General features: G+C 41.8%; 1 protein-coding gene across 4 annotated transcripts in view; it reads right to left on the bottom strand.

Moving 5' to 3' along the window:
- Nucleotides 1-18,446, bottom strand: part of MAPKAP1 (MAPK associated protein 1) — a 232,170-nt gene extending 213,724 nt beyond the window's left edge. For 3 of the 4 annotated variants that reach the window (XM_007102665.3, XM_007102666.3, XM_007102668.3), the window contains exons 1-2: nucleotides 18,201-18,446; nucleotides 12,851-13,048 (exon numbers count right to left, since the gene is read on the bottom strand). The gene's annotated coding sequence lies outside the window, so the exon portion shown is untranslated. The remainder of the gene's footprint in view (nucleotides 1-12,850; nucleotides 13,049-18,200) is intronic. The other variant, XM_007102667.2, reaches the window with a different exon arrangement.
- Between the last annotated feature and the right edge of the window lie 4,897 nt (nucleotides 18,447-23,343).

Genomic DNA, 23,343 nt, shown 5'->3' with positions numbered 1-23,343 from the left:
ATACACAACTTTGCTACTAAAATCTATGCTCAAATCTTCGAAGGTGCTAAACAAAGTTAAACTCCTAGCATCTGCTTTCTGAAATTTTATCCTACCCTATGGAGAACCACAGCTCAAATCGCTACAATAAAGACAAGTTACATTCCTCCACACTTATAACTTGATCTGAAGACCGTCACCTGGCTTCCCTCGGGAACCCTCCCTGATGAATCCCACAGACCAGGTTAGCTGCTCCCACGCGGTCCCACTGTACTGCTCTTCACCACTACTTCTACCAAATAATTAATCCAGCACCTTGCCTGTTGGTAATAGGTGCTAAGTGTTTGTTGAATTTATTCATTCAACAAATACTTATTGAATGCCTCCTGTGCACCAGACACTATTCTAGATGCAGAGAGTACAGCAGAAAACAAAGCAGACAGAAAGTCCTGCCCTCATGGAGTTCACATTCTAATGAAGGAGACAAACAAAATAGAGAATTAAATTATACAGTAAGTTAGAAATGCTATGGAGAAAAGTAGCACAGAAAAGAGAGCTAGGGCATGCTAAGTAGGTGGAGCCACAGCTGCAATTGTAAATAGTCAAGGGATGCTTCACTGAGAAGGTGACATTTGAGAGTTAACCCTTGAAGATGAGAGAACAAGCCATGTGGATTTCTGAGGGAAGCGTGTTGCCAAGCAGGGTGAGTATGCCTGGCACTACGTATCAAGGAGCCCAGCAAGGAAGCAAGTAGTAGAGGATGAGGTCTGAAGAGTGGGGAAAAGTGAGTAGAGCCTTTCAGGCAATTCTAAGGACTTTGTTTAATTACAAGTAAAAAGGAGAATCACCGGAAGACTGTGAGCAGCAATATGATCTAACTCACATTTTAAAAGGATCTCTCTGGGGATTTCCCCGGTGGCGCAGTGGTTAAGACTCCGAGCTCCCAATGCAGGGGGCCTGGGTTCAATCCCTGGTCAGGGAACTAGATCTCACATGCATGCCACAACTAAGAGTTTGCATGCTGCAAGTAAGGAGCCCACGAGCGGCAACTAAGGGGCCCACCTGCTGCAACTAAGACCCAGTGCAACCAAATAAATAAATAAATATTTTTTAAAATAATAAAAAATAAAAGTATCTCTGGCTGCTTTGTTAAGGAATGAATAAATGAATGAATGAATAAACAAAGAAACTAATCACACTTTTAAAAAAATAATAATGACTGTCTGTATGTTGGTTTTCTCTTCTGAACTCTCAGCTCCTTAAGCACACTGTCTTAATCATCACTGTACTGCCAGTTTCTAGTAGAAAGTGGCTGGCATCCAGAAAGGGCTCAGTGTGGAATAAACAAACAAAACAAATCTTTCCTGTTCCCAAAGGGTGGCGCCATGATTTTCAAAAAAAAAGAAAAAAAAAAAAAAAAAAAACGGCAAAAAAAAGGGCCCTTATCCATGGTGCTGGTTCAGTAGATAGCTCTCCTGCTACAGTCTAAGATTTATTTTCCTTTTATTGTCTCCTCAATATTTGAAGTTTGCTTAACCAAGTAGAAGAATTCAATAGTTACGTTTCCACTTACCTGGCTCTCAGGTTAACCACATCATCAATTGAGGGAAGCAACATAGTTTATTGCAAGCACCACTCAGGAAACCTGACTTCCAATTCCCTAATTACCAGGGACCTAATTACATGGCCTTGGACAAGTTACCTCTTTAAAACTCTTTAAACCTGTTTTACACATCAGTCCATTTTTTGCATCTGTTAAATGGGGAGGATGAACTATAAGAAGGGCCTTTTCAGCTCTCAAATTCTATTCCAATCACATGTGAGGTGGAGGAGGTGGAGGAGAAGGATGCAATCGGGGGTTTACCCAGGGTTCAAGTAAAAAGGTTTGTGTGTTTTTGCTTCGTACTGTTTTCCCTCAAAGGCCAGAAGACTTCCACTGCATGTTTTACTTATATCACGGTGCTGGGGTTCAGACTCTAAGAACAGAGGTATGAGGAATTCCTTTTTTGACAAAGATTTTAATAGCATCAAGATTTTGGCAGCAAACCCTCTCAAAGGTAAACCACACTGACTGATCTGAGTGAGCACTATCATACCTTTTTCTAAAAATGCTATTATGTATGGAAACTGGTTCCTAGAACTACAGCGTTAAAGTTAGTAAACACATCTGGAATTCCAGGTTACTGCCTGTAGCCTGCCTAGGGACTAGCTATGGGATGACTTCAAGTGAGTTAGGTGCCTCCGTCTCTGTTCCCTCAGCAGTGAAATATCCATCATCTGTGTGCTACTTATCCACCTCATAGCCACCTCATAGGGATACTTACAAAAAGTAAAAAAGCACTGTTCAAATCCAAGATGCAATATTCTTGACTCTTCCTGCCCTAGCTACATTTGTTTTGAGGGAAAATAAGCTTGTCAACTATCAAACTCATTTATTCAACTCCTAATGAAGGAAGGACAGCATAAAATAATCTAAACTAGCAGATAACCCCCAAACTATTTTTCAGTGACTGTGAAAGGTGCTTTGTACTTTCATTTGAATGGCACTTTCATAACCTCAATAAATGGTAACTGTTATTATTATTAACAAAACTGCACTAACTTTGCCAAGTATTTTTTATATCTTCTAGATTACCTTTTTAAAAAAAACTATTACCAGATGGATCAAACAAGAGGATGGAGCAGCAGGACTGGCTTCATCCTTCCTATAATGTTATACAGTTAGGGTGGGGGTGTTTCACAAAATACACTTTAAGTAGAATAATTAATTCTCTGATCCCAGAAGGCTGCTTATTTATTTACACTTATATCACTTACAAAACTGTTAGAGGTGGACTCTATTACTATTTATGTTTTACAAATCAGTAAACTGAGGCACAGACTTGCCCAAGGTCCCATAACTAGTGAGAGGTAGAGCCGAGATAAAACCTAGGCAGCCTGGCTCCACAACCCCTGCTCGGAACAGCTATTATATGCTGCCTCGAATTTCCAAGTTAAGTCCATTTCGTCACACTTTGAATCCTCTTCTCTCACTAGTCTAGATATGGGTCGGACTTACCTGTTCATTCAAGAAAGTCAACAAGTGTGAATACCTACTACATGCTGGGAATTCGGAGCATAAAGTAACAAGTCATAGTCCCTATCCCCAAAAGGCTTACAGCCAAGCAAGAAGAAAAGTGCATAAATGGTCACAATAAAGGATGAGAGCAATGCTGGAGGAGTCTATATAACAAAGTACTATGGAAACACAAAGGAAAGCTACCTAAATGAAACTGGATACTCAGACAAGGCTTCACAGAGGTGACTAAGATCAAGGTAATGGAAGTGATCACTTCCAACTTACTCACCTTAAGATAGGGGCAAAAGGGAGCAGGCAATTAAATAGTCTATAATGCTGGCTCCTTGTTCAAAAATGTTTAAAATAAAATGTGCTCCCGATCTGTCCTATGAACTGCAGATTAACATCAGGCCATGCATAGGTTATTGCAGTAGCAGGGAGAAGATAACTAACCTTTGGAGTGGGGGAAGTGGAGGGAATCAGGAAGGTTGGGGAAAAGGACACAGGAGAAACTAAGAGCATCAGACTGCCTAGGTTCAAATCTGGACTCAGCCACTCACTCACCATGGGACCTAGGGGAAGTAACAATTTCTGTGCCTCCACTTCCTCATCTATAAATGGGAACAATTTTGGTGCCTATCTCATAGGATTATTGTGAGGACTGAAAGAATTCACATATGTTATGTGTGTATAAAAGCACCAGGCCCATGGTAAGCACTATACAAATGTTTACTATCATTGTTATTGCTATTAATCCCTGGTCTAAAATGAATCTTCAAAGATGATTCATTCACACAGCTTTTTTCCAAGAGAAAAGGCACTAAAATAACATACAGCAGAACATGTAGTTAGCAACTAAAACTACCAGGAGTTCAAAGCTGCTGTTTAGGTTAGCATTTCAGAGAGACTGCTCTGGCAGTTGCACAGAAAATTAATCTGATGGACAAGACACAAGATTAGTTATGAAGCTGTGACTACAGATCAGGGAAGAGATGATGAAATCCAAAGTAAGGCAGTGAAAGATAGGCCTATGACCTTAAATAGTTTAAAAAAATATGTAGGAGATAAAGTTGGTAGAACTTGGTGACTGAGTGGATGTGGAGGGTTAAGGAGAAGGCGAAAGGTTACAGCTTGCGTGATAGCACCAACAAATGGAACTGTGAACTGAAAAGTAGGAACAGCTTAACAGGGAGAGGGGAAACGACGAACTGTGTTTCAGACACAGTGAGCTTGAGATGTCTATGGATTACCCAAACAGAGATCCATCATGATGCAAACCTAACAGCCCAGGAGAAAGGTCTGAGCAAACCTGGGACAACAACATATAAGTGACACATGAAGGACAGGCAAACCTGAAGCCTAGGAGAAAGATGCGAGCAAATTTGGAAGACATTAACATATAAATGACAGATGAAGCCATGGATGTGAATGAGCTTACCCAGGGAAAATATGCAAGGAAACGAGCAGTAACCTAGTGACAAAACCCAAGGAACAGTAAAACAGTCCTCCCTCAGTATATGCAGGTTCGGCATCCGCAGATTCAACCCACTGCAGATCGAATTTGGTTGGCTGGGTGAACGCACAGATGCAGAACCCAGGATACGGAAGGCCGACTGTACTATGCCATTTTACATGACGGACTTGAGCATCTGTGAATTTTGGTATCCTCAGGATCCTGGTACCAATACCCTGCAAATACAGAAGGATGACTGTAGTTAAAGGATGAGCCAAGAAAAAGAAACCCCCGAAAATCTCCGAAAATCAACTCAACCTTTGCCTAGATTCTAAAGTTAGGATCTGTGCTGTGGAAATTCACAAATATCTAAGCAGTTACAGTCGTCCCTCAGTAAACCTGGGGGACTGTTTCCAGGACCACCGCAGATACTAAAATCTGTGGATGCTCAAGTCCCATAGTTGGCCCTCCCTCCTCCGTATCCATGGTTCCACATCCACAGATCCAACCAATCACAGATCCTGTCGCACTGTATTTACTGAAAAAAATCCACATGTAAGTGGACTGGTGCAGTTCAAACCCATGTTGTTCAAGGGTCAACCGTACTTTCTACACCGGCTTTTCCCTCTCCCTGCATGTCCTAGTAAGAAGTTCCAACTACTGGATTGTGGAGTCCTTGAGAAGAAAGGACTAGAACCTTACTTGGCTTCCTGTCACTAACGTCCAATGTAAGGCCTGGTACACATATGCTTGTAGAGTGAATGTAGTTGAAGAGATAAAATTGGAGAATTTCCCATTTATCAAGACAAAAGGGCTCATGGAATGCCTAGGGCTGCTTCCAGCCCAGACCAGAGCAATAGAAAGCCTGAAGAAAGTGGAAGCAGAAAGGCGGCAGACCTTATACGCTGCTGGAGGGAATGTAAAATGGTGCAGCCACCTGTGAAAACAATTTGTCAGCTCCTCAAACTGTTAAACAGAGTTACCGTATGACCCAGTAATCCACAACAAGGTAATACACCCAACAGAACTGAAAACATATGCTCACACAAAAACTTGTACCAGAATGTCCGCAACAGTATTATTCATAATAGCCAAAGAGTGGAAACAACCCAAACCTCCATCAACTGATGAACGGATAGGCAAAATGTGGTACTTCCATACAATGGGATATTATTCAGCAATAAAAAGAAATAAAGTACTGGACTTCCCTGGTGGCACAGTGGTTAAGAACCCGCCTGCCAATGCAGGGGACATGGGTTCGAGCCCTGGTCCGGGAAGATCCCACATGCCGCGGAGCAACTAAGCCCGTGCACCACAACTACTGAGCCTGTGCTCTAGAGCCCGCGATCCACAACTACTGAGCCCTCATGCCACAACTACTGAAGCCCGCGCGCCTAGAGCCCATGCTCCGCAGCAAGAGAAGCCACCGCAATGAGAAGCCTGTGCACCACAACGAAGAGTAGCCCCCACTCAGGGCAACTAGAGAAAGCCTGCGTGCAGCAGCAAAGACCCAACACAGCCAAAAATAAATATATAAATAAATTTATTTTTAAAAAAAAGAAATGAAGTACTGATATATGCTACAATATGGATGAACCTTGACAACATTATGCTAAGAAGCCAGACACAAAAAGCCACATATTGTGTGATTCCATTTATATAAAAGGTTCAGAATAGGCAAATCCATAGATACAGGAAGTAGATTAATGATTGCCAGTGGCTAGCGGAGGGAGGGCTAATGGGTATGGAGTTTCTTTGGGGGTGATAAACCATTAAAGTGTACACTTTTAAAAGGGTAAATGTTATGATACATGAGTTATATCTCAATTTTAAAAGGGGGTGGGGTAGGAACACAGAGAGGCTAGAATCCATGCTGCACCCTAGAATTTCTTCTTGTTCAGGTGATTCCAACACAAGGATACCAATAAATCACTTAATTGAACAGTACTGGCGACAGTAACCATAAAACTTTTTTAAACAATTTGTAATACAAGTTGATTACATCAAAGAGATGTCAAATTCCTCACCCAAGAATCAGAGATTTCAAGACTTTTCCCCTGGGGAAAGGAGGAGAACTTTCTATACATTAGTGACCTTGTGTGGAGGTAGCCGATCTACATTTCTAATTGGGGGAGATTAAAGCCTAGTGCCAGAATACACAACAGAACTTGTGACTTTGTCGAAGCAAGCACTCCTGCACTGAGCAGCTTCTCCTACCAAAGCACCAGACACTGCTTTCATCCACCCCAGAGCTGGGCCTGGGAAGTCACAGAGTTTACACAATGCCTCTGTCAGCAACCTACTGAGCTACTGGTCCTTGGGGAGTAATTCTCCTCTTCACTTGGGAATAAACAAAGGGAGGGGGACACAACAAGGAAGACAACATGGCATGACAGACAAAATAAAGGCTTTGGAAAGCTTGTGTGTGCTCCCAATTCTACCACCCAGCAGCTGAGAAAACTGGCAAAGTCACAATTCCTCTGGACCTCAGTAAGACATTATCTCATACCTCACAAAGCTGCTCTCACAAGGTAGGGCCCAACAGTGACACTCAAATATTAGTATTTTCCCCAATTCACCAAAAAGAAAACTAGTTGCTAGTACTGTATACTTTGGGGTCATATTGGAAAATAAGACTCATGGACCTCTTCTCTATGAGGTACTTAAACACATATTCTCATACTTAAAATTAGGAAACAAATAGAATGTCCAAATTTGAAACCTTGACTCCTTTCTGTGAAGCCTACCACCATTTAATTACCAATACTATGCATCTCTTCTCTCTCTAGATTTCACTCATTGTCTTTCTCTCCATTATCCAATCCTACCTTCTCCCACCTAGGCTACAGCAATTGCTTCCTAACTTGTCTTAAGACCCTTCAATAACGTCCCAAACTCTTTAATATAACTGAACTTGCTTCCTCTGCAGCCCCATCTTCCATTTATCCCCTTTGTTCTTTCTACTCTAGCCATTTTCAACTTTTAGTGTTCTTCCAGCCTTTAAAACAGTTTTTTCTCTCCTTCCACCTGGCTTAAACATCACTTTCTCCTTCACCCTTCAGATCCCAATTTAGACAGCACCTGCCTGGAAGGTTTGACCTTATCAAGTCTAGGGTAGGTACTCCTCCATACTCACCTTGACTCTCATTACTCTAACACTTCTCACGCTAGGCTTTACTCCTCAAACTACGCTGCACTTCCGTTACTAGACTGCAAATCCCACGAGCATGCGTGTAGTTTTCATTGCTCGATTCCCAGACATATGACTAATGCCTAATATATATTCAGCTAATGCTGACTGAATAAGTGAATGATTGCAGTTAAGCAAGAAACTTAACTGACTAAATAGAACATTTTGCATGTAATATTTTCTTCATATAAAATATTTTAAAATATTTTTTTAATTTTGAAGAAAATTACAGATACAGCCAAATCCAATTTTTCATAACAACCATGGGGAAAAGGGCTTAAGCACACATGTACTTTCTACAACTTTAACCACTAATACTAAATATAATCAAAAGGGGGTAAACTACTACCCCAGGGGGAATGGTACTCCTAACATTGTTCAGTTTTAGGACTTAAATCTCCTTAACTGGAAAGAGTGGTAAAGGTATATATAATGCAAATTACAAACATTAATATTGTCAAATCTTGCACTGGAGTAAAAATAAGTGGAAATTTTTTTTTGCCAGCCCACTTCTCTCCCCCCAAAAAGAATGTACACACACTTGATAGAAACACCACTTAACTCCAAATAGCTCACCAAGTGAAGGTTACTGTGAAATACTTCAAATTCCATAAGCACTCAGGACTGCAAAGACTGTGGGAAGAGAATGTTCCGAGCACCAACTAATGATCAGAAGGTACAAATGAAATAAACCCTGATGCATGATGACTATCTAAGGAAGTCCAAACTGAAGACTGAATATATTTGTTCTGAAATCATTAACCAAGCTTCAGCTTCTGAAATACATTAAAAATACTTAACACATTTTATGTCTCAAGTACAAGTGAAAGAAATTTATTATTAAAGATAACTAGTTTCCTTTGCCTAGTTTAGATATATATAAATCTCTATCACATTTCAGACTTCATTTTTGTATTCTGGATTTTTTTCTTAATACCAACAATTTCAATTCTTATCATGTGCTTGTTCCCTATGCTAATGAGAACACAAGTTATACCAACTCAGAATTTTTATTATCATTTTGGGGATGTGACCACCCTTTTTATTCTGTTCATATTTTAACTCAGCAACTTTAATCCTGCGATCAAAGCTTCATTAGCTTGTAAACAAACTGTTTCTCAGGTAAACTGAATTGCCCCACATCAGGATCTTAAGCAAATAAATAAGCACAAAAAAGGCAGAGATTATAAATTAGGGCAGACAAATCTGTATCTAGCCCCACGCCGGTAAAGAGCATTCTATCAATACAGTGAAATGCTAATCTCCTAATTAACAACCTAATTAGGTAATTATGGCTTTGCAGAGGGATGCCGAAATGAAATATGACAACATGGTCACCTCTTTATATGGCACCTGTGGGCCTTTTCAGCTGTCACTGCAAAGAGTGCAATATCAATTTGAACAGATGACAAAGTGCTGTCATTTTTCATTCTGATAATATACAGAATGCTTTGGACAGAAGCAGTTTACAAAATGAAACATCTTGCCTGGTATTTTCCTAATTTAAATATGCTCAAATACTTTGTTAAATTTTTGCATGCTTTTTTTTTTTTTTTTTTTTCTTTTTTGTGGTACGCAGGCCTCCCCCTGCTGCGGCCTCTCCCGTCGCGGAACACAGGCTCCGGACGCGCGGGCCCAGCGGCCATGGCTCACGGGCCCAGCCGCTCCGCGGCACGCGGGATCCCCCCAGACCGGAGCGCGAACCCGGCTCCCCTGCATCGGCAGGCGGACGCGCAACCACTGCACCACCAGGTAAGCCCTGCATGCTTTTGTATACTGTATATACGAGAATTACCATGCACATTTAAAAAAAAAACCAGACATCATGCTTAACGGTACATGCTGAAACTACTGCAATTTCATTTAGGAAGTATATAATTAGAAAAGAGTAAAAGACACAATTCTTCATGACATTTTAATATTCATACATCCTGAATACTGCTATCACAAAAATTAAAATTCAAACTTTGATCTTTTTTTCTTACAAAATTTTTCAAAAGTGAGATAGAAATTCACACTTACACTTTTCCATACCAAAAAGGCACTTACCAAGATACAAATATTCAACTCACAAAAAAAGCTCTATATACCAATGACCAGCCTTACGAATAATAGGCATGTACTCTTTCTGAAAGACAGAGCTGTCACAGGGCTACTCACTGACCCACTGGCCACTAAAGAGGTGATGGTAGCACTGGGACACTGGTACCACCTACACAACTATGACTCTTCTTTCAAGATATTTTTGAGGAGGAGAAGAGTGCTAGCCTGGGAACCTCAACATCATGTATGCCAAAATACAGGAAACCATATCCTAAGTGTAAAACAACTGAGGTTAAAACTAACTTGAAAATACAATCCTATTGCATTAGCCAAAAAGTTCTTTCGGTTTTTAAGTAAAAATAAAAGATATTTTTCATTTTCACCAAGAATTTTATTGAACAACGTATTCACCGTTTTGTTTCACTACCTTCTGCCATTTTTCAGGCAACTGCATAATTCCATCTTCCCAAAACTTTTTATCTTTTTGAGCAAAGAACTGTTCCAGGTGCCTTTTACGGTCTTCCACGGAACTGAAATTTTTTCCATTAAGAGAATTTTGTAAAGACCAAAGTAAATGGAAATCCAAAGGCACAATGTCTGGTGAATATGGCAGATGAGTCAGAACTTCCCAGCCAAGCTGTAACAGTTTTTGCCTGGTCATCAAAGAAACATGAGGTCTTGCATTATCCTGATGGAAGATTATGCGTTTTGTTGTCTAATTCTGCATGCTTTCTGTCGAGTGCTGCTTTCAGTTGGTCTAATTGGGAGCAGTACTTGTTGGAATTAATCGTTTGGTTTTCCAGAGGAGCTCATAAGAGAGGACTCGCTTTCAATGCCACCATATACACAACATCACCTTCTTTGGAATGAAGACTGGCTTTTGGTGTGGTTGGTGGGGGTTCATCTCGCTTGCCCCATGATCTCTTCCGTTCCACACTATTGTACAGTACCTACTTTTCATCGCCCATCACAATTTGTTTTAAAAACGGAACATTTTTCATTACGTTTAAGTAGAGAATTGCATGCGGAAATATGGTCAAGAAGGTTTTTTTTACCTTAGGTGGAATCCAAACATTAAAGTGATTAACATAACCAAGCTGGTGCAAATGATTTTCAACGCTTGATGTGGATATTTTGAGTATGTCGGCTACCTCCCGTGTGGTATAACGTTGATTGTTCTCAAATGGTCTACCTGACCGTGGTGCGTCCTCCAGCGAGAAATCTCCAGTATGCAACTTCGCAAACCACTTTTGACACGTTCGATCAGTCACAGCACCTTCTTCATACACTGCACAAATCTTTTTTTGCGTTTCAGTTGCATTTTCACCTTTCTTGAAATAATAAAGCATAATATGCCGAAAATGTTGCTTTTTATCTTCCATTGTCAATATTTAAATGGCTACACAAAAATTCACCAATTTTAAGTTTTTTTTTAAAGGCACGCTGATATGATAGCTGTCACAATACAATCTAACAAAATTGTTTCGAATGAAGTTAAAGACAACTAAGTGCTACTACAGCCATCATACAGAAAAAACAAATGAACTTTTTGGCCAACCCAATATAACTTCAGATCACCTGTATTAGGGGAAACTTTTTGGTCAAAATGATGTGCACTAGCTCTACTCATATTTCTCAATTACAAGTTAATTAAAAGGATTTTTTTATTGAAAAGTAATTTATGTTTATCAGAGAGTATTTTGGAAAACAGAAAAGAGCATAAAGACCTATAATCTAACCACCTGTTTTTTTCTTTGTGTGTTTGACATTAATTGAGCTCATACTTTATATAGTTTTATATCCTTCTTTCACTTCATATTATATGATGAGCATATTAGTAAGTCACTAAAATTCTTCTAAAACATCTAAAATGCTTGTACAATATTTCCATTCTATGGCTTTTCCATTTCTCTTACCTCTTTGTTGACTACTAAAGTTGTTTCTAATTTTTGCTACTATAAATACTTCCACAGTGAACACCTTTGAACATGAATATTTTTCTACATTTCTGATTATTTAACAAAGATTCTTAGAAATGGGATTACAAGCTCAAAAGGCATACACGACTTTTTAAAAAGGCTTGTGAAAAATACTGCCAAAGTTCTTTCCAGAAAAGTTTTACCAGTTTTTATTCCCACAACTGATATGGGTGATCATCTAACTACCAACCTCTGCCAGCAGTGAGTATTATTAGAGTTTTATTAAATCATTGAACTTCAAATCCTAAGAGGATACCTGTAACCAAACACTCTCATAACATAATCAATAACAATTTTCTACAGGCATTAAGTTTTTGTTTTGTTTTTTTAAATTTATTTTGGTTGCGCTGCGTCTTAGTTGCGGCAGGCAGGCTCCTTAGTTGCAGCTTGCCGGCTCCTTACTTGCAGCAGGTGGGCTCCTTAGTTACGGCGTGCGAACTCTTAGTTGCAGCATGCACGTGGGATCTAGTTCCCTGAGCAGGGATCGAACCACGGCCCCCTGCACTGGGAGCACGGAATCTTATCCACTGTGCCACCAGGGAAGTCCCCTATAGGCATTAAGTTTAAAATGAGTAAGAAGGGCCACAGTTGATGATCCTCCCAAAACAAGGGCCAGTTCCAATAACCAAATCTAGAGCAGCATGGAATAGCGACAAAAGCACTGTGGTATTCAGAGTAAAAAAACCAAAGGTTCAAATCCCAGTTTTGCCATTATCAGTAGCTCTCTACGTTTAATCACTTTACTTCTCTAAGCTTCAGTTTCAGCATTTATAAGATGGGGATGAGGAGAACATAATATACTCCTAGTTCTAACAACTTCAAAAGGTACTCATGGACACACAGAAAGGTAATATAAACAACTGAAAGTGTTTTTGTTATTTAACAGATCAATTCATTTAACAGCCAAAAAATAGCATACTGAAACGCTTTTCTCAACAGTGCACAGTTGACAGGTACACCAATTCACAAAGCACAACTAGAAATTAACAAGACTAATTTCCTGATCCAGGCATGAAAACAAGTCTCATTCCTTTACAACCACTCCATAAAATCACTTCTTGTTACATTATACTAACATCTGAATGGCTTGTGCCCCTGAATGCTGGTACCTACATCCCTCCAAAAGCATCATGGTACTAGGTACTTACATAAACTGTTTCCTTTAATCCTCACAAGTATCATATGAGACTGGCAGTACTGTCCTCATTTTGCATTGTCTGGATCACGCAGTTAATAACCGACAGAGCCAATATTCAAATCCAGTTGGGTGTGACTCCACCTCACACTGCTTCAAGATTCAAGTCTGCACCTCAGTTCTTCTTTGTTAGTCTCCTATATGTCAGCAACTAAAGTACAGATTAAAAATTTACTTGTTTTAAAAAGAAAACCATTCCTTCAAACAATTTTCTACCTATTTCTCTGCTGAAACAGTATATATTTATAATACAGTACCTTAAAATGAGTCCATAGGGAACTAAAAAATGTTATTTTTTTTGAAGTTTTACACATTTGGTCCATTTTGACAGCATCAATAATAAAGGCATATTCATAAAAGTATACTCAAGTATCACTCTAACACTGCATGTATTTAGGGGTAAATGTGACATAATATTCAATTTATTTCACAAGCGATTACCGTAATTTAATTCCACTATTCTAACACCTTCTTGCTATTTCCAGAATTTAAGTTTTGTTAAGTGGCTTCTCCCATTTTTCTCACTTTCATTATTTAAAACTGTTTTCTTCCTTGGGTCCAAATTTTGTTTCCTATATTAAATCTATCTCCTCAATATACCTAGACTGCTGCCAACTAGAGTTAATAAATTTTGAATGACTGCTCAGGATTTATTTTCTTCGTTTTTTATATTCTATGTTATTTCCTTATACGATAGAGTATGAATGAAAGCAAGTATCTAGAACACCAATATTTCTTCAATTTTCACCTTGTGGAAGCTGGGTATTAAAATAAAAAATTAAACTCTTGGGCTGGAAGCTCCCTGACCACATTTCTCTCACTAGGCTGGGTGTCTCTCTGCCTCCTTCCAATCTTGTGTATATAGAGTCAACAAAGCAGTGTACGCATCTGGGGAGGTCCTTTCCCAGAAGTAATGAACAAAGAACAGAGGGAAGAGCTGAACAGTGGCTCCGTACCTGCCATCAAGAGAGAAGCAGCATTTTAGATCTGAACTGTTCTCCACTGGAGTCTGCCAGTAATCAGTTGTGCAGCTTTAAACATGTCAATTAGAATCAGAAAGCTTGGCATCCTGAAAAGACCTCACCAAGACTTCAGTTGTGCTCCCTCATTATCATCCAGATGGGAAAAAAGATACAAAGATTTGTAAGTGACTTGACCAAAACCAAAAGGCTGTTAGTGGCATACCTGCATTCAGAATTCAAGTCCCTCTCAGTCTAGTGCACTTTCTACTAAACTGTAATTCACTGGGCACCAATTTCCTCATCTCAAGAGGTTATGATAACCCCCCTTGTTCACTTCATGTACTGTAGAGAGTACCAAAGGAGACAAGAGATCTGGCAGCATTTAAAGTGCTAAGGGCACAAAAGTTATTACAAGGTCATCATCACCTCATCCAAACCCCATCCCTGAAGAAATTTAGCCTGATCATATAATAAGAGCATTTACCCTGCCACTTCCCCAAAGATATCAGTATGAGTCAAACACAACACCCCCTCACTCTAGCAATTTACCAGTAGATTGCTGATCAATAATCACAACAGGTGTTGTACAGTGGGTATCAACACTTCAGTGAGCAGGTAGGTCAGAGTTCACAATCAGGCAGCCTAAGACTGTACACAGCCCACAAATGTGTTTTGGTCTACACGATAATTGTTTTAAGGGCAGTTTTTTAAACTAAATACATTAAAATCCAGATTTCCAGCATCTCTTGAAAACAATCGGAAGATCTAGAGACACTGGGCCCACTTCCTCCCACAGCGACAAGCAACTGAGTAGTGACTGCTGCCTCCAGACTGACTGGTCATGGGCCCTCCAGTTCACAAGGTCTGTCCTACTCTTTATATTACATCATGGGCATTTGAGTTGGAGACTCCTGAGGTAGAGTTCAAAAGAGAACTAAATTAATAAATATTTGTTTACTCTCTTGGCCAACTTTTTTTTTTTTTTTTTTTTGCTTTATCAACTCACTAGCTGTATGACTCTTGGGTAACACACTTAACCACTAAGTCTTAGGCTACTCGTGTTAAATTGGTAATACCCGAGCTCACAGAATCATAAAGACTGAAGGAAATAAGGTATACAGAAACATTTAACGATGACTATATGCACTCAGTTACTTTAACACAAGCTGAAATGTGCTAACTTTTGAGTTAAAAACTTCAAACTCACAGAAAACACAAGGTCAGGGTACCTCCCATGAGAGAAAAAATGTAATGTGACAGAATTCTTTGTCATAATAATTTGGCATCTATTGCTGTGTCCTTAACAATAAGGCCTACATATCAAAATAACAGATTTACAGCAAATTCTCTCAGCTGAAGCACATACAATCTACTGAACTGCAACAGTTTCTAAAGTCTTCAGTTATGAGTCAACAAGCAAAACGAACACCCCACTTAAGTACATATATTTAACGGGACAGATGAGGTGATGAGTTCCTTGAGCATTATTCCTACTGTCCAGCATGGTGATGGGCACGCTGAAGCTAGGGCTCAAGCGCTCGCTCCTCCCTGAAGCCACCCACATCACAAAGACACAACATGGCGTAGTACCGAAGGGTGGAGTTACCGAAGTCTGGCAGATAATCCCCTCTACTCTCAGCTCCAACAACTGCATAAACTAGAGGAATTCGTTTAACCTCTGTGCTCTAGTTTCCTCATCTGTAAAATCAGAATTTTAATAACACCATCCTGTAGAGGAATGAATGAGAGAATGCATTTAACACAATGCTGGCACACAGTGAGCGCTCATTAGCTACCGTTATCAGTGTTTCCTCCTTTGCGCTCCACAGTACCCTGTGGGGACTGCTATCTTAGTACCTACTGAGCTTTGCTATGGTTCACCTGCACAAACATGTCTGCCCCATGGGAGTGCTGACAACCTCAGGGTGGGGACCTGGTTATACTCCTTTTTGTACCCCTGGGTCTAACATTTTCCCTGGCACAGCTGAATGAATCATAGATCTTCAAGGTATTTATTAACAGGAAAGGTTATGAGCAGAAACTGGAAGTGACCTCTCTTGCCCAACACACAAGCCCTGACTCTGACCCCCTCCTGACCCTCCAACTTTACTTCCCAGTATTCCCACTGAAAGAAGCAATGGTTTGATTTATTCAGGCTGGTCTACTCACTACTCTAAAACCATGCCACAGGCGCTGCATCTTTGCATCTTACAGCTATTTTCAGGGGAACCTTGCCACGAATCAGGCCCTTTACCCACATTAGCTCACAACACTTCATGAAGTCTCTATCATCCCCCATCCCAAACTATACTTGAAGGAGATAGTACTTAGAATTAAGAAACTTGCCAAAGGTCACACACCTAGTAAGAGGAAGGACCAAGAATTGAAGCCAGCATCCATGGTCTCTACAGAATGTCTGGTCCACTCATTCAACGTTGAGCTGACCCACCTACTACCTTCTTGCCTTGGTAGATTAAGGTCTTCTCTACATTTAAAGGACTATCTGACATTCATATTGACATTGATATTTTTTCTCTTGTACAGCTGTTTCAATATGTATTTGCATATAGAGAGCTATGGTGTGAGAAAAGAAAAACACATAATGGAAAAGGCACAGATGTAGGCATAAGACAGACCTGGGTTTGAATACTGGCTCTGTCTCATACCAGATGTGTAATTTATCCTGAGCCTTCCTAATCTGTGAATTGAGGTTAAAATGATTAAACAAGAGAAACCTAATATAATCTCCAATATAGTAAACAAAGCTTAGTTAACCCCACATTATGAAACATTACCTGGACATAGCACACTCCTCAAAAGTGAATAACGCCCCCTCTTCTGTGCTACCACTGGATCACAGAAAGAACTCTACCGCAGTGTACATACCATTCTGTGTTAGAATTATTTCCTTATCTCACTCACTAAATTGAGCAGGCAAGAACTGAGTCTTATTTATCTCTACATTGTCTAGCATGGTACCTGGTATATATCCATAGTCAGTAGATGTTTGCTAAGTGAAATAATTGTAGATATAATAATGAGTGTTTACAGGATTCTAGAAAAGAAATCATTTCCAGCTGAGATTGCCCTGAACTGGTTGAGGGAAGGCCAATTTCAGCTGGGCCGTGGTAACATCTCAATAGGTGGAAACAGAAAAGGAGAAATCTAGGCAGAGAGAAAGTTCTACAAAAAACAACAAACAAAGGAAACAACAAAGGCATCTAGGTCCTACTTAGCCAGAGTAAAGGATCAGGGTAGGGGGCCTTTAGAAGCGTAGCTGGAAAGTTAGCCAGGAGCCAGGAGGTGTAGAGGAATGTGAGTACACTCAGGCATCACAGTAGATGAAGGAAGGTATGAACACAAAGCTGAATGGGAAAGGGGCCGCCAGCATGCCTCACAGGCCCCAGCAAGTTTGCAAATGTGTAAACTGAAAAAGATAAAACAAATATCAATACTTCATCAACACCTCTTTCAGCGTTTACTGAGTATCTTGGGTGAGCTCACAGAATATGAAGAATAAAACACGGTGCCTTCTTTTCTGCTGTTTTAAATTAGGAATCCACCCCTTCTGCTTGTCAAAATATTGATAGAATGAGAACGTTGACTTTGCTTTAACCGATGTTTGTAAACACCTGTCTCCATCTGACTGTTCACGCATGGGGAAGTTTTGAACTTGGCTGGTTTGGGTTTATAACACGATGCTTTTGCACAGTGCCAGGTACTGGGAGAGGCTTCAAAAACCACTTCATTCAGAATGAAAATTGAGCCAATCTCTGAGTCAATTTTTGGGTCTCCGGTTAAAGTAATGCTCTTGCTTAAACTGATTTTTTTTTTTCCCAGCCTTAAACAGATCTAGAAGACTCTATGCCACTCCCATAAACAAAAAGCTGAATCAAAGTTCCAGCAGCACTCTGGCTAGAAAAAAACACTTCTTTGAGGCTGTTTACCCCTTTGGGGCCATGGAGCTAAGGGGAGCTGGGAAACAGGGACTGCACAGACAATGCTTTAAAAACTTGATTTTCACGTTATGAAGATTAAGACACCTAGATGGTGCTGAGGGTACAGTCAGAAACTGCCGGAGTCAACAGTACCCTCCCCAAACCCCAATACTACAAGGTCCACTAGTTTCTACTCCCCCAAATCACACACCCAGCTGTCAGGCTCATAGCAGCCTCCACGAAAGGGCCAGAAAACGGATGCTCACGGGAGACCAGAGCAAGGGCCAGATAGGCTGCCCGGTGGGCAGCGCCCAGCGCGGGGGAGTGAGGAGGGCCGCCAGGCTCCTCGGGTGCGCTGGCGCGGGTAGCGAGCGAAGGAGCTAGAAGCTGGGGCAACCTTTACCTGAAGCTGCTGCCACACTACGGGCCGGGTCGGCCCTGGGACACGTTCCTGAGGTGGGGGCTCGGCTCCCCCGCGCCTCCCGGCCCCTGCCCGAGCTCCGCACTCTCGGAATCCTCGGGGACTGGCACTCCTCCCGGCCGGCTCAGCAGCCGCTTTCCGGGCTCGCCTTCATGCCCCAGCCGCTCACCGCCGCTGGCCAGCTGAGCAGCAGCCCTGTTGCCCCGAGCCGCGCCACGACCCGGAACCGCACTCCGCGCACCGGAAGTCCCCTACCGGGAAGAAGCCTTTGGCTGGGGACGTAGCGCGCAAGCCCCAGAGCCAAGAGCAAGGAGGGAAGCCCTCGCGGGGGGCGGGGCCGAACGGGAGGCCGTGCGCGTGCGCACAACTTCCCCGCCTCCGGCCAAGGCCTGGGTGGGAGATGAGCTGGGGAGTCTGGAAATATACATTGACCTCCGGATCTGCGTTGGGTAGAAATCAGCGTCAGCCTTCTCCTTCGAATTTCCTCCGCTCTCCCTGCTTCCACGGAAAAAAGCCCTTGGTTCCTCCAGAAATGAGTGATGAGGAAGACCTGGGTTTAAATGCCAACTCTAACCTTCTGTGTATCCTAGGACAAGACACCTCCCTTCTCTCACCCATCCATACAGTGGTTCCAATTTTAAGTATTGCTGTGAGAATCGAATGGGATGATGCTCTAAAAACACTCAGCACAGTGCCAGACACTTAATAAACTTAGTAAATGTTTGTCATTCTTATCTGTAAAATGGAGATTAATTATCTTCCAAGAACTGCAGGGAGGTTTCCATGAGATATGTGGACCCGCCGCAAACAGGAGCTCATTGTTGGTGATCTCTCTCCCTCTCTCACGGAATCAGTGGGAGAAACTAGTGTGAAGTGGAAAGAAGGACTCGAGCAATGCAATGATAAGATATCTCTCCTACCTGAGAGGTAGTCTGGAATGTCTCTCTTAAAAATGCACCTTAGCAAAAGAAAGAAAAAAAAAAAAAATCAAGGCTGAATTTCAGCCCAGGGGGGATCTTACCCAATATTAAAGTCACCTACAAAAACACCATGGATCCACCCCCCCTTGTATTCAAATATATGATTGATGTCTTAGCTCACATGGAGAAAAAGAAATGCACCTTGCCACCCAAATGTGCTTTCTGCACACACACCACCCCAGTTTCACCAGGGGCTTGTTGGAGGTGCTCTGCCAAAGCAAGGGTGTGAGCAAGGTTGGATATTCTGTTTTCCGAGGTCACCAGTTTATCTGTCCCCTCCTAAATATGAATCTTCATTTTCACTTGTCTCTTGACCTCCAGTCTGAAGCACAGTTGCCTGATTGTGAAAAACTCAACTGGACCCACTAAGCTTTCTCTCTACAAGTTCTAAGGAGTAAATACCCACTCTACCACTTACAGTTTTTATCACTTCATCTCTCTAAGTTGCCCCTCTAAATTTCCTTATCTGTAAAATGGGCATGACAAAAGTTCTAATTAACCTCACTGGGGGGTTTGTGGGGATTAAATGAGCTAATACATACAGCTCACATAGAATAGAGCCCAGCATATAGCTAACATTTACTAATATTTGCATAAAATGCTTACCACTATTACTACACGTCAGTCAGTAAACAGATACTTATTGAGTACCTATGTATTAAGCTTATCCTAGGCACTGGTGATTTAGTGGTGAAAAAGCCAGATAGGGACTCCACCCTAAAGAAGCTTACAGTAAAGTCTGACTATGAATTTGAAATAGTCATTGCAGTAAGTTGGAGTGCAGGGAAATATGGTAAGATTTCAGGAACACTGAGGGCCCCATTGAGAATGGAGACTCTGAATTTATGGTGATACTAATATGATGGTTGTTTGATTTTTCTATAGTTAGTTTGAACAGTTAAGATACAGGCACACAAAAAAATGAACAATTGGGTTAATCCCAGGAAGACAGTTTGCCAGACAGGTGTGATGGGGTCAAGGAGTTTAAGATCTCAGCTTTTAAGAGTGCTTAAAACAAAAGGCACAGAATGGATCCTCAAGACGTAAGTAAGAGAATTCTGGAAAGGCTCATGTCACTGGCCTGAAGGTCCCCAAACAGGTGTAATGGAAGTCACTGATGGTACCAGGCAGAAAGATGGAGGGTATCCTAAGAGATGGGCGCCTTGAATAACCTCAGATGAAGAGCCATCCGAGAGTGGGGTCCTGGCTGAAGTGCAAAGGAGGGAAAAGTTTTTGAAGATGAGACAGTCAAGGAACTGAGATGCCATGTGGCCTCAAAAGCTCTCAGGATGAGGGATGGACATGAAGTGGAAAGGAAACGAGGGGTGCTTCCCAAGCCATTCTACAACTGAGGAAGGTAGTTAGATGAGGAGAAGTGATGACAGGCCAACTGCATGGCTTAGCCTCCAAGGAGTGGGAATTGTATCAGAGAGTGGAAGTGGCTTTAAAAAGCAGAGCTTACATTGACCTATCTCTTGACCTAGGGGTGCATAGGACTAGGTCCCTGACAACTGACACACTCAGAAAAATTATATTTTTACAACATACTGATGGTGCTGGGCCAGGGACTGGTTGGGGACTTTGGTAGACATGAGGGCACAGGGACCAGTACCTCACCATACCTGTGACAATCAGGTTTTCCATACTTCAGCTCCAACTTGGAAAGGAGGCCATGGTAAGAGACAGGGGTTCCTTTTCTTCTGGTCCCCAGGACTAGAATGGGGGCAATGGACCGAAGCTCAAAGACACCTACTAGGGACTTCCCTGGTGGCACAGTGGTTAAGAATCCACCTGCCAATGCAGGGGACACAGGTTCAATCCCTGGTCCAGGAAGATCCCACATGCTGCGGAGCAACGAAGCCCGTGTGCCACAACTACTGAGCCCACATGCCACAACTACTGAAGCCCACGCACCTGGAGCCCATGCTCCACAACAAGAGAAGCCACCGCAATGAGAAGCCCGCGCACTGCAACGAAGAGTAGCCCACACTCGCCAGAACTAGAGAAAGCCAGCACGCAGCAGAGAAGACCCAATGCAGCCAAAAAAAAAGACACCTGGGCTTCCCTGGTGGCGCAGTGGTTGAGAGTCCGCCTGCCGATGCAGGGGACATGGGTTCGTGTCCCGGTCCGGGAAGATCCCACATGCTGCGGAGCAGCTAGGCCCGTGAGCCATGGCCGCTGAGCCTGCGCGTCCGGAGCCTGTGCTCGGCAACGGGAGAGGCCACAACAGTGAGAGGCCCGCTTACACGCCTACTAGCTGTGTGGCCTTCAACAAATGATTTGCCTTTTGCATACCTGTCTCCTCATCTAGGTTATTGTGAACATCCACTGAGGTAATAATGCATGGAGAGCGCTTGGAACAGTGCCTGGCACACAGGGAGTGTTCTGTAAACACCAGCTCCTCTTTCCCGCTGCACTGAGACAGGCAGCAAGAATCAAGACCCCTTATACATTTGCTTTCCTCAAATGCAATTGCTGGTGTAATTCCTGCTCAAGCCTCAATTGCCCTTTCTCTCTCCACTCAGTAAACTCCTACTCTGTCTTTCTCTCTCTCCTTTTTTGTAAGTGGCTTAAAACAACAACTATTTATTATTTGTCAAGATTCTGTGGCTTGGTGGGTGGTTGCTCTGCCAGTCTTCTTGCCTCCCTCGTGCGCTTTCAGTCTGATGGCAGTTAGAATGGCTGGAAGGTCTCAGGTGGCTAGAGGTGTTGGCCAGGGCACCTTGGTTTTTCTCCTTGTGGCCTCTATAGTGGCTATTTTGGGTTTCTACATAACAGAGTGGTGGGATTCTTAAAGGATAAATCCCAATGTGCTTTTAGAAAAATGTTTTTATTAAATATATATGTGCCATTTTAACCATTCTAACCATTAAGTGTATATATTTTCTTTTTCTTTTTTTTTTTGGCTGCACCACGCAGCTTGTGGGATCTTATTCCCCAACCAGAGATCAAATCCAGGCCCTGGCAGTGAAAAGACAGAATCCTAACCACTGGAACGCCAGGGAATTCCTAAGTATATTCTTTTTTTTTTTTTGTTTTTTTCTTTTTTACCAATACCACTGCTGCTGTGGTAGACTTTTTATTTTTATTTTATTATTTATTTATTTTGGCTGCATTGGGTCTTCGTTGCTGCACACGGGCTTTCTCTAGTTGCGGCGAGTGGGGGCTACTCTTTATTGCGGTGAGTAGGCTTCTCACTGCGGTGGCTTCTCTTGTGGCAGAGCATAGGCTCTAGGCACGCGGGCTTCAGTAGTTGTGGCACACAGGCTCAGTAGTTGTGGCTCGAGGGCTCTAGAGCGCAGGCTCAGTAGTTGTGGCGCACGGGCTTAGTTGCTCTGCGGCATGTGGGATCTTCCCGGACTAGGGATCGAACCTCTGTCCCCTGCATTGGCAGGTGGATTCTTAACCACTGCGCCACCAGGGAAGTCCCCCAGGTATATTCTATTCATTCTTGAAAACCAAATTCACATACTGCTTCTCCTCCTCTAGGAAGTTCTCCAAGATCACTTCTCCCTAACAGGCCACATGAAGAGCTTCATTCTCTGTGTTCAACATTTATCACATTTTCTGTTATTCTTTCAATACACATCTGTCTCTCTGAGAGGCCATGAGCAAAGGAACACTTCTTTCCCTCTATCTCTCGCTCCTTTTTTTTAAAAAATATATTTAAAGCTTAAAACAGTATAAACACTTGGTAAAATGCATGTTAAATGAAAAGGTACTCAAAACATGCACATGAAACAACTGGAAATCTTACATTGTTAAGCAGAATTCACTTGTGGAAAAATCCACTTTTCCAAATCTATGACAACAAGCTGAGAGTGAACATAATAAGATGAGAGGAACTTTCTTTCAAGTCCTGCCACAGCTGTGGGAAAAGGGAGGCACCTTCTAGTTTCTCTGCAAATGTGTGTTCTTAATATTTTATATGTGTGATTATGTTTCCCTTCTATTTTCCTAATTTTAGTTTCCTCTCCTTTTGAAATATATTTTTCCTCCCATAGGGAAAACAGGCATTTTTGCTCCTATGGTACAAAGCAATTTCAAGATAACAGTAAATTAGGTGTCAAAAATCCATTCAAACTATTTGAAAGAAGCCTCCAAGAAATGGACAATTTCAGAGCAATATAGTATTTTTTCAAATT

Source organism: Physeter macrocephalus, chromosome 9 (assembly GCF_002837175.3).
Source record: "Physeter macrocephalus isolate SW-GA chromosome 9, ASM283717v5, whole genome shotgun sequence".
Taxonomy (NCBI): domain Eukaryota; kingdom Metazoa; phylum Chordata; class Mammalia; order Artiodactyla; family Physeteridae; genus Physeter; species Physeter macrocephalus.
The sequence above is the reverse complement of the archived record's forward strand: the minus strand, read 5'-3'. Positions and strand labels throughout refer to the sequence as shown.